The 12500-nt window shown below is 39.1% G+C and overlaps 1 pseudogene; it reads right to left on the bottom strand.

Moving 5' to 3' along the window:
- LOC138028565 (dedicator of cytokinesis protein 11-like) overlaps positions 1-4411 on the bottom strand; it is a 93177-nt pseudogene extending 88766 nt beyond the window's left edge.
- Positions 4412-12500: the final 8089 nt, after the last annotated feature.

Genomic DNA, 12500 nt, shown 5'->3' with positions numbered 1-12500 from the left:
TTACGTCACAGAAATCGTTTAGCAGCTCGAGTTCGGAGACGTTATAAACGACCGCCGGAAATACGTTTGCGTTCGATGACGTCAAACAAAGAACCTGAATGCTCGGATTTCATTGTTATTCTAACCTGGATAGGAGGCTGTGAGCAACTGGGCCGTTCGAAAGCCGGACTGCTCTATAGGGGAATCATTAGCACAAAGATATGGTTTTTTTTTAGTCAGCCACGGATAAAGTACTGCCCATTGGAAGAGTATTGCATAATGAGCTATCTCTGAACGTGATATACCAGACAACCTCAAGAGTTTTAAAAATAATTGCAACCGAAGAATTGATTACTTTTTGGATGGGTTATAACTGGCTAATTGTCAAAGCTAAAAGGTTTTAATTTGTAAATAACATGATGCCCTCTTAAGGAAACTCGTATGTTTATTAAATACCGAAAGAAAATGCAAGCAATGACGTCAGGAAAGATCTACAGTAAAGTCCTTTGCAATAGTATATTCGACATGAAGTGTCCCGCACACGTTGCATTTAAATTAGAGCTAAACGTTAGTATCTTATAAACGCTGATTGCTACGTTCGCCAAATACGAGAAGAGGACGTTTTAAGTTCGTGGTCTTCGTCTCAGCGACGAATCAAAAGAAAAACAAACACTCTTGGTATTGATTGTCTGAAGCAGCTAATAACTAAGAACTGAAACAAAAGCCTGCATCGTGGTTGACTAGAAGACATAGTTATGCTAATTCGAAGAAGGAGTGACGAAAAAAGACCTTTCTTTGATCTGTAGCTTAATTTGTATTGTTGTTGATTCAATTTGCCAAACGCGAAAATCATTTCGATTGCTTTGCTATCCGTATAACATCTTACATGTCGGCTGAAAGATGAAAGTTGAGACATTTTTGAAAATCGATTAAAAAGTAAATTGTCGTATTGAACCATTATTGTCGCTGATATTAATCATGCAAAAAAGGCACTGTACTATTTGCACAAATATTTTCAGCAATGAATCATTCACTAAAGTAAACACTTCAAAATCCTAAAGGAAAGGTTATACCTTAGTGCGCAAGAGGAAGTATTCAGACACGTATTCTATTACATAAATGCCTGAGTGCAGATTGTAGAGGAATACGTTTGTGTAATTTAAAAATTTACCCGTAAGTCCACTTGTTGGTGCTTGTTGGTGCAACTTAAACATTTGATAGGTCTACATCTTTCAGTCATAAGCTTTCCGGTGCAACCCTTAAGGAGTTTCAAAAGCTACATACCTTAAATGAGTCTTCGGGAAAATGGCAGAGGCCACAAAATCACGACGGTGAGAAAATGCTGCAACATAAAATGATGCGGCCAAATGATCCGCGCTAATTCATTGAGTTGGAGTTTCTGAATTCCTATGGAATCCTGACAGATTGTAACAAAGAACCAAAGCCGAAATTTATCGGCACCATATACAAACAAGACGATCCAACTGTAACTATCGATTCATGCCAGACCATGCAAGTCCGCAGCGATCAAATACAATTATCCAGAAAGGCGAACCAGATCCTTGAGATTTGGAAACGAAAAAGTCGTCTTTACAGGAACTCACAACTCGTTCTTCATCGCATTTCACGCCGCATCCGAAGTTTATGGTGAAGTTATTTGAAACCCCTAAGGGACATCATTCATCATTTCTTAGCGAGATTGCAATCAGTTATTTGATTGGCGTTCATTGAAGTGAAGAGAGCTTCAAAACTATTAATCGATTACAAACTTGGAAGTCGAGACCGCCCCTTCCCCTTTTGTAACCACGAAAAAAAAGGTTGCAGTTCCTTTTATGGACAGGGGAAGAGATTGAATTTCTTTCCGATTGCCTGTGTTTATGCAGATTAAAGAATGTTATCAAAGGAAGACATATCTATGCACGGGTGGATAAATATTAAAGTTGCTTTTTAAAAGTGACTTTTATCAATTGTTACAATAAATTTCAGTGCTGGTAGTAAACTTCGCACTGAGATGTGAAGAAGATCACTAGGAGACATAATTATTATTCGTATGCAAGTCGGAGCGATATCTACTTTGGGGAATTTTACATTAACTTTCCAAAACTTTGGAATGTCGAGACGAAGCTTTCATCTAAGAGCCTTTCGTCGACATATAAACGGGAAGACCATGAAATTTTATCCTCGAAACAGTTTACACGAAATCCTCGGGTTTGCCGGTTAGAGTTTAACTTAACTTTTCTGGACATTGTGTTCCGCACTCGATCTTAGACCAACTGCAAATGCAGTTGATTGCTTATGAATAATAATAATAATAATAATAATAATGATGATGATGATGATAATAGCAACAACAACAATGAGCCAGGAATTGAGAACCAATGCCACAAAAGCTAAGATTGATAAGTCACAAGGGAACTTACTTTGTCGCCTGTGCCAACAGAAGAACGAAACGGTCAATCATATCGTGAGTTGAGTGCCCTAAGATCGCGCAAACTCAATATGAACAGAGACAAGACACTGTTGCAAAGGCCCTACATTGGGATCTATCTCGTCAGTATCGGTTTAACAGTGGAAGGAAGTGGTTTGAGCATGCCCCCGAGAGTGTTCTAGAGAATGACAAGGCTAAAATTCTTTGGGATTTTACCATCCAGACAGATCGGAAAATGTCGCATAACAGGCCTGACATTGTCGTGATCGACAAGAACACACACGAATGCCACATCGTTGACGTCGCTTGCCCTGTTGATGGTCGGATATGTCTGAAGGAGCATGAGAAAGAGGAGAAACATTTTGACCTGGCCTTTGAGGTAAAGAGACTTTGGCAATTATACGTAAGGTTAGAATCACCCCTATTATAATTGGCACTCTCGTTACTTTCTCTTACAACCCACAGAAGAATTTAGAAGACCTGTACATTGGACTAAGCATCCAATCATTACAAAAATCAGTACTGTTGGTATCCGTGGGAATTCTCCGGAGAACCCTGGAACACTAAGGTGGTGTGTCACTACCTGCTGATAGCGGATACTCAAGTGGTAACTACTGTGACTTAGAAAATTGCTGGAAATGTAGACGGAAAATTACCCTAGGCAACTGCGTTGTTGCCTAGAGGCAATGAAAACCCGATTTAACATGCACTTTTTATCTGGGAGTACAATAGTGCATACTACTACTACTACTACTACTACTACTACTACTACTACTACTACTACTACTACTAAAAATAATAATAATAATAATAATAATAATAATGATAATAATAATAATAATAATAATAATAATAATAATAATAATAATAATAATGTTTTTCAACTTACGAACATCTTTATTTTGTAATTAAGACACCCATAGCTTATAAGATTTTATTTACATATATATATATATATATATATATATATATATATATTTTAACCACAAATTTTTAGTCGATTTTAGTCGATGCTGCGGCTGGTTACGGTTTGCCGCCCAGCCAAAGCTTTTAATTTTCACTCTGGGCATCCAGACGTTTGTTCTGCCATAATAATAATAATAATAATAATAATAGAAGAATATATAGACATAGAAGAAAATGGATATAGGGGAAACTGCCTTTGAAGAATCTTGGAGATGGCTGCGGAAATTTAAGAACAACTTAATGAACACTTTGCGCACGTATTGTTCAGTATAAACTGCATTTATTAAAGCTTATCTTTGAATTAAATGTTGAACCCAGAACGCATAAAACGTACAATCAAATTTGTAACTTATAACAGTTACACATGAATTGGAATTTGTTCTTAATTAAGTGCTGTTTTAATTTGAAAATTCGTGAATAATAACCTGAATGATATTGGCTTGTGCACTGTGAACATAAGTTTCTTTGAATAATCGGCTAGTTCGCTTAGCTATTTTTCACTGTAAACCAGTCCCTTTTTCTTTTACTGATTTTTCACAATAAACCTAAATTCTACCTGCAGCTGTGAAGGCCATTTTGTGTGTATTACTCTCTATGAACATACAAGTTGACGGAATCGATTGTGACGCATATGTGTCCTATCTTCGGTCCACTAACCTTTCCAGTTTTACTCGATTCAGGACACGCTCTTCCATCCCGTTGTGTAGTTTCTTCGAAGATCACCGGTGGATCCGAAGATCCTCGTCTCCAGCTCGGAATCTTAAGCCGAGGCAAAGTCCGTGAATGATTCTTTTCCGACTTTTCCGTCATTTCTCCTGCTATCAGAATATTCAACCGAACGGTATTATTTGGTATTCAGTCACTGAATTCGGCTTCAGGGACAAGGGAATTAAACATGGTTAACCTGGTAAAGGTAGGCGGAGATCGAATTAAGGTAGCCATTTTTTCAGACGTTGATACATTTCATTTGAAGAAAGATTTGTCTTTAAGAGCGCGCGAATTCATGTCAGTTCACGCTCTGATGAAAAGAAGCGATGCTAAGTTTGTGAAAAGGAAGAATTAAACAGCAATATTATAGCCAGTCTCCGCCCATATCTCACGTAGCAGCTATCAGAAGCTGATAATGAAAGAAAATGGCTCACTTAATCGATGCTCTTGAGCTAAAAATCCGTAAGAATTTTTGGACAATAAGCAGCTCTCAGCCGCTTCAGACGTTTAAGGTAAAGTGAATTATGTTTCGTTTTTGCCTACAACTTAATCCTTTCTCTAAAATAAATTTAATCTCTGTTCAAATATACAGGCCATTAAAGCGATATGAACACTAAATATTGTCAGTATACCCCACACTAGTGAAGAGTGTTTCCGAGCATTCTGATTGGCTAGCTCTGAGGTGGATAGCAAGTATGATTGATCTCCACTTTGCCTTGAACAATTGTTGAATACTTTTACAATGAAGTCAAGTTGATGTGTGAAATGCTTCAGTGCAACCTACAGAAGTTCTAAAGAGACGAGGACGAGGAAGGTGATATATATGTCTGCTCTCAGTGTGGGGTAATAAAATGAAATACAATACACATTATAATGAACAATTTGGAGCACGTTGATCGAGGAAGATTTTTCCCGGAAGCAAAAGGCTACCCTCCCAGTCTACAAGTAGGAGCCTACAGTCTCTATGTAACGGTATTTTCACAGATCAAGCTATTTTTAGACGAGTTCTTAAATAAGACTTGGCAGACGCGACTGACCATTCTCAATCCCATTGATAATAATTTCTCATGCAAGACTTGTGATTAGCTGAAAAGGTCTAGTTTCGCGGGAAAATCGATTTAAAAATAACTCGGTCTGTAAAGACTCCTTTTCACAAATACAACGATGCTGTACGCGCCTTTAGTCATGGGATCGAGACAATGTGCAATGTGCTATGAACCCTGAGCCCATTGCATCCAAATCATCCTCACCCGAAACGACTAAAAGTCTTTATTTTCAAACGTGATCTAAAATCAAGATTTTATCCTATTCACAACACTCCTAATGATATGTGAAAATGAAATAACACGGAATACCAGCGTGTTATTGGCTAGGCGCGCAATAAACACGTGCATGGCACTACAGGATAGCTATAAATACGCTTTGGTTGTAGTGCGCTTCCTTCTTGCTCAGTTTCTAGCGAAACACTGGTCCAGAAGAACGACCCACCCCCCCCCCTATTGCTTTTTTTTGGCCAAATTATGCTAACATTATGCTCTTTTTTCCAAATTATGCCACCGTTTTTTTAAATTATGCTCTTTGAAAAAATGCAAATAAGTCCAAAATATATATTTTTTAACTAGAAGCCGTTCGTCTACAGGAAAGAAACGCAACAAATCCACAATTAATTTCAAATAAACAAGTGGTTCAGGTTAACATGCACACTAGTACTAGATAAATGTGACTTCCGGTTTCGGTGCACCTCAGACCCGGGCTCAGTGCTTCACAGTGAACTACAAATGCTACTAGTTTAACGAAAACTTTAAATATCGATTAAGGTCACCAAGTGCTTGGGACTAGAGACAAAGAATTATCAAATAATAGCATCAAAAATGATCTGCTAATTATCAAAATGCGCAAATTATGCTAGCATTGCCACTTAGCAGAAATTATGCCAGTTTGCTCGAATTATTCCAAAAATTATGCTAGCATCATCTATAAATGCCTAGCCCCCCCCCCCCCCCCTTCCCATCCTCCTACCGATTCACGTGGGTCGTATTTCTTCTTGGCTCAGAGCTCTGATTGATATTTCACCCCATTTCTTAATTCAATTGAGCATGAATGGGAGTGTTGCTGAATAGATAACTATTTACCAACCTACAAACCATCTGTTTCAGTGGCCACTGCTGCCCAGCGGTGCAATTGTAGTTGGTAAGGGTAAACCTAGTTAACATGAAGCGCAAAACACGCTTGATCGATACTTTTTAAAGGATGTTGGAACGTACCAAATACGGCTGAAAGATGCTATCATGAGCACGATGGAACAATTCCGTAGCGGAACAGACCTCAAACTGAAGGGCGAATCGACGACGACTATGACTACGAGTTTTTCCTCGCGTTCTGAATACATTCGTGAAATAGCTTTGTGGGTCGAGAATATTCCATTTGCGTTTGATCAAAACGGAAACCGCATGTTTTCGATCCGCCTTAATGGAGCCCCCCTGAGGGATCCTCACGCTGATCGATGCAAAAGGATTGTGGACTTTAGGAATGAGATTATATTCGAAGACTGTCGTTTGCTATCTGTTAACCAGACTAAAATTCTCATCGAGGTCCAAATTCAAATCGTATAGACCATTTTCGAGTTCATGTATGTCTCCTCTTCAAAGCGAGTCTAAGTGCGTAGTTTTTGTGATGGTAAGATTAGTTCTACTTTTCACATAGCGAAGATATCTGTTTACAAACATTGACGTCAAATTTCTTTTGATATTCAAATTTGTCAACCACCGAACAAAAGAACCCTTTGTTTCGGTATTCAATAAGGCTCTGGTTGGCACATTAATATCAGTAGGAGACGTCATCGATATCTTCGCTATAGGAAGAAAAAGTGATTTTGGAAAACACTTAACTATAAAAAACTCCGATAAAACATATGTAAACATTCTTAAAAATACTAAAAACCTGGCTAAACACTTTATAAAAACGACGACGTTTCGACGTTAGCTAAACGTCATCATCAAGTCAAAATTATTTGAAAATTGCAAACTATAAATACTAAAAGAACACTAGTTGATAAGGAGCCTGTATAATGGAGGAAAGTAACAATGAAAATTAAACAAAAAGGTTTGGCACGCATGGAGTTCGTCTGGATATTCAAATTAGGCTTCAGACTCTTAATGAGGAGCATTTCGTAGACCAAGCAATCAACTTTCTTAAGACCTTAAATTGGTTCTTTCAAAAGAGCTTTATGGTGGGCAGACACAAGGGATCTTGTTGCAGGGACATGTTCCAGCAAGAAAAAGGTGCGGAGTACACACTGAGGCGACATGCATTAGCGCCGTGTAACGGGGACATGTAGCTGGGACAAAATCACAACATTTGCACACACATGAAAATGTTCGGGTACACCTTTCAGGGATATGTTGCAGCGATATGTTGCAGCGACTTGTCCCATGAAGTTCAACTTGTTGAACCTCATGGGACACATCGCAGGGACAAAATCACCCCCAAATTGGTGTTGCACAATTCTAGAAGTAACAAGTTCACACCGACACGAGGGGACATGTCGCTGTGAAACATGTAACCGCAACATTTTCATGTAAGTGCACATGTTGTGATTTTGTCCCTGCTACATGTCGGTCCCCGCTACACGCCCCTGCTACATGTCGCTCAGTGTGCCCTATACAAGTTTTTTGTCACTGCAACATTTTCCTGCAACATGACCCCTCGTGTCTGCCCAGCTTTACTACCGTGAACTTGAAACAAATGTCGACCAATTGTTTCTTTCTTTCATTATGCAGGCTCCTTATCAACTAATGTTCTTTTCGTACTTTCACTGAATAATTTCGACTTGCTAATGACGTCGAAACGTCGTCGTTTTTTAACGAAGTTGCAACCAAGTTTTTAGTGCTTTTGTTACGTGCTGGAATAACCAAGAGATGTCCGCGAACAGGGCATACGTGAAAAGAACTCCCGAGTACGATATAAGGCACGCAACAAAAGTTTCACAACGAGCAGTTACCCTTTTAAACTATTATTTAGTTAGTTTTACGCTGTTGCAATTACTTAGGTTAAAGATTAAGATAAGCAGTTCGTAAAGCAAAGCGGGCTTACTGTCTTTCATTCCAGGGATCGTAGACAACAATTCTTGACTTTCTTGATTCACCGGATTCTTTCCACTCTCTGGATTTTCTGTGTACACAAACTTTTATGGAAGACTTCATAATAAACTCTGAACTCTTTGTCTTCTTCCCTTATCGGCTATCGTCTCTTCTTTCTCTTTCTTCTATCTGGATATGGCAAGGCCACAGGTTATATCTCCACCATAGTTATCACAGTTGATTATAGCTTCCTCACAATATAGCATAAGTTCAATCACAGCCAGCCACAAAGGGAAGCCCTCGGGCAAGAGAATTTTTTCTATTACTTACAAGCCTGCTTTTATACTTTAACTCTAAGGGCGCTTTCCTTTGTCAGGGGTGGCCGGCCTGGCCCGTCAGTTTGCAAAGAAAATGCAACAGTTTGAAGGAACACTTGCGAGATAATCCTTTGCATTCTTCTGGAGGAGTATATAAGGAGCTTAAGCACGCGCGTTTTTGAGTCGCGGACGGCGACCGGAAGTGAGGTGTTTTCCCTTTTAACTCCTCTTCGCACAACCACATTCACATTGCTAAGTATCTTTTTTCCATTAGAGATGATTAGTATAAAAATCTGGGAGACACCACTGTCCTGGCACCGCAAATGTTCTCTTCCGGTTGCCGTCCGCGTCTCAAAAACGTGCTTGCTTAAAGCTCCCTATATCATCCTCAAAACGTGTTAATTTGTAGGCGTTGTAGAGTTAGTCTTTCCAAATGCCTAATCTGGCCGGTCAATTCGTTCTGTCAAATGGAAAGCGGCCTAAGCATCTACAAATTTAAGTTCTGTTGCTATTTATAGTGTATTACAAGATGTGCTGTGAAAGTGAATGTTGTTATTCATCCAGATTCAATGCAAGTGAGGAATTTTAGAATCTTTTTCTAGAATTTTGGTTTTAATTATTAACAGACGTTTCGACTGAAACCATCGGTCTTCATCATTGAAGTTTGTCACGTGGTAGTTCACTATCACGTGACAAACGTCGAGGTGAGACAGAGAGAACCGCATTGAATCTGGATGAAGTACAACATTCGCTGAATTTCACGTTAAAACTAATTATGGGCAGAAATTACCTTTCTCAAGTAAGATCTTTAGAGAGAACGTCGAGAAAAATTGCTTCGCATCGCAACCACTTAAGATTTAGTTTGCGATGCCTTAAAGAACGGATCATTCCACATAGTATAAGACTACGGAGTAATGTATTTGAAGAAAGAGCAGAGAAGATCCTAGAGCTCGCAGAGAGGAAACTATTGAGCGAGCGTGTCCGCCAAGTGAACTTCGCCATCAGCAAACTAAAACGCAAACAAGATCGCCCTTCAACCAACTTATCGTCCTTACCGTCGGATAAGACATTGGATCGAGTGAAGCTTTTCACGGAAGCAGGGCAGTTATCTCAACATGGATGACAAAACAACGCCAAATTGATAAATTTGCAAGGTAGTCCTAACTGATCAACAACAGAATGGATTTTCCGGTCCATCTCGTGTTCCTGAAGCCCCTAAATGGGTGAAAAATCTGTCCAATCGCCCCCTCTCCGATAGTGAAAAGTCCTTACTGGCTAAAGGTAGATATTTTGCAGTGGCACCATCGATAGAGTTCATTACGACAACCGAGGAGGCGACCGCAAAAGCAAGACTAGGAAAAACTGAAGCACAACTCGTGCGTAACAAAATATGCAGCAGTTTCTGCAAGATTAAATTACAACCATGATAGATAGCTTTATTAAATAAAACCATTGCAGCCAAGGGCTGAATTACGGCTATTTACAATCGAACAAAGATTCTAAAATTATTTAAAATTTAAATCTAGAATTTAAATCTAAAATTTAAATCTAAAATTTAAATCTAAAAATATATTAAAAGCAAGGTTGCACACCGAGAACTAAAAGCTAAGAACGGGAAGAATTTGCCATTAAAAAGCTCCGCTAAAGATGACCGCAAGGCTTTGTCTGTTCTAACAAAAGGCGACACCATTTGTTATTGTCCCTGCTGACAAAGGGAAGTGCGTTGTTATTTTAGACAAAGAGGATTATAACAACAAATGTACAGACCTTTTAAAAGACAGGAATACTTACAAGCCAGTAGGATATAATCCAACGCATGGATTTAAAGAGAAAGTCAGTAAATTCACGGCAAAGCTTTTCCATTACCGTACGATCAACGTGGATGAAAAAAGGAAACTAGCCCCGCCATCGGAACCAATTATTTCTGCCTTCTATGGTCTACCCAAAATTCACAAACCCGAGCCCATCCCTGTAAGATCATTTGCGAGTAGTATTGACTCGGTGACGTACAAATTAGCTAAATATGCTGCTCTGTCCTTGGGCCACTGGTTGGAACAACACCACCCCATATTGAAAAAACAAGAGATTTTGTGGAGAACATCAAGGGTTTTGGGTTTCAAACTACAAGAGGACGAGGTTCTTACGTGTTATGATGTCGCTGCGTTGTTTAATTCCACCTGATGTCACCATTCAGGTTGTGCGAAACCGTTTGGAATCAGACCAAATCCTCCAGGAGCGTACTAACCTCAGTGTGGACAGTGTGGTTGAGCTAATCGAACTTTGCCTCAAAACCACCTATTTTTCCTTTGGAGGAAAGTTTTAGATGCAAGTACACGGCTGTGCCACGGGGTCCCCCGTATCCCCCATCGTAGCGAACCTCTGTATGGAGGCCTTCGAACAGCAGGCGTTACACATCTACACCGGCACGTCCCCCAGACTGTGGCTCCGCTACGTAGACGACACATTTGTGGTGCTCCGGTTCTCTCTGTTTCACACTTGGGACCGGGCCCTCGTCTCTGTTCCTCGACGTTTGTCACGTGATAGTGAACTACCACATGACAAACTTCACTGATGAAGATTGATGGTTTCAGTCGAAGCGTCTGTTAATAATTAAGACCAAAATTCCAGAAAAAGATTTTAAAATTCCTCACTGACAAGATGTACTATTTGTGGAAACTTCTGAGACACATTAAAGAAATTTCTGGAAAATTACAGATTGTAAGATAATTTTAGAAAAGTCTGGAATTGCATGACAAATAAACTAAAAGTAATTCTGATCCTCATAACACACTCCCCCTTCAGCAAAAGAAACTTTAGCCGAAGAATGAATTTTCTTGGAGAAATCCTATAATACACCTTACGCCCGAAACCGTGATTACACTATCACTTCTCCTTGCATAACTCTCGATCACAAAGGATCACAAAACTCTCGTATTCTTGTAAACAATGGAAATATATCCACCAACACATCGATTCCTGCTCTCTCTCTTTAGAGACGGATCTCTAGAGCACTACTACTATATCGCAATACTTCATCTTACAAATACTTCAAAGACTTCCTCTCTGAAAACTGCTCTCTGAATTCCATGTCTCTTCTTTGTCTGCTCTACTGACGACAGCTTCTGAGCTTGACCACATAGATCATCAATACAACCTTTTAATCGCTTCAACTGTAAATTGTAACTTGAACTCTGGGCATAAGCAGCAATAACTGTTAAGAATACTGGATGGTACAAACTTTAGGGTGAAATAGTTTTTAATTACAATTCTTACGAGGAGCACCAATTACTGTCAGTAACTGCTCATGTCAATGCAATAACAAGAGTACTAGTATGAGGCAGACAGAAAAGAAATAACTCCTAGATAACAAAAGACTTTTCCAGACAGGAAAATGACTCCTCCCGGACAGCGATAAATGGTCATAAATAGCTCTCCCGGACAGGGAAATGACTCCCAGACAGGGAAATAACTTGCGGACAGAGATAATAAGGGATAAACTAAAAGTAATTCTGATCCTCAGAAAATTTTAAGAATGTTTAGATATAATTAATCAGGGACTTAAAACCCTCTCTTAATGAAAACATTGGTAGTCAGAAGCTTTTTCTTTATTTAGTTCTTCCGGATGTATCAACTACCGGAAGTTACGATTTTGTTATAATACTTTGTAACTAGTCACCATTGCCTCGCTCAAGTTTTCAAATTTTTGCGTAACAGTTTTAACCGTCACTTCTGATGATGTATGTTGCAGCATACGAAACGTCAAGTATAAAATGAAAATGTTTATAACCGCTGTTTGTTTTCTTTTCCTGCTGAAATTGTAATGGCCAAAGGGCAAAAATATTTATGTTTAGATATGTTTCATCCCAGTTTTTTATAGTTAAATACTTTTCATATGAATGCAAAATAATTTTCATTAGAAAAACTTGGCACTTAGACTCGCTTTGAAGACTGAGGTGGCAGACATGAACTCGGAAATGGCCTATTGAGCGGCTGAATTCAAACACATTTCTGAAATTTAAATAA

The sequence above is a fragment of the Montipora capricornis genome, chromosome 13 (genome assembly GCF_036669925.1).
Source record: "Montipora capricornis isolate CH-2021 chromosome 13, ASM3666992v2, whole genome shotgun sequence".
Lineage (NCBI taxonomy): Eukaryota > Metazoa > Cnidaria > Anthozoa > Scleractinia > Acroporidae > Montipora > Montipora capricornis.
This window is presented reverse-complemented; position numbering and strand designations above follow the sequence as displayed.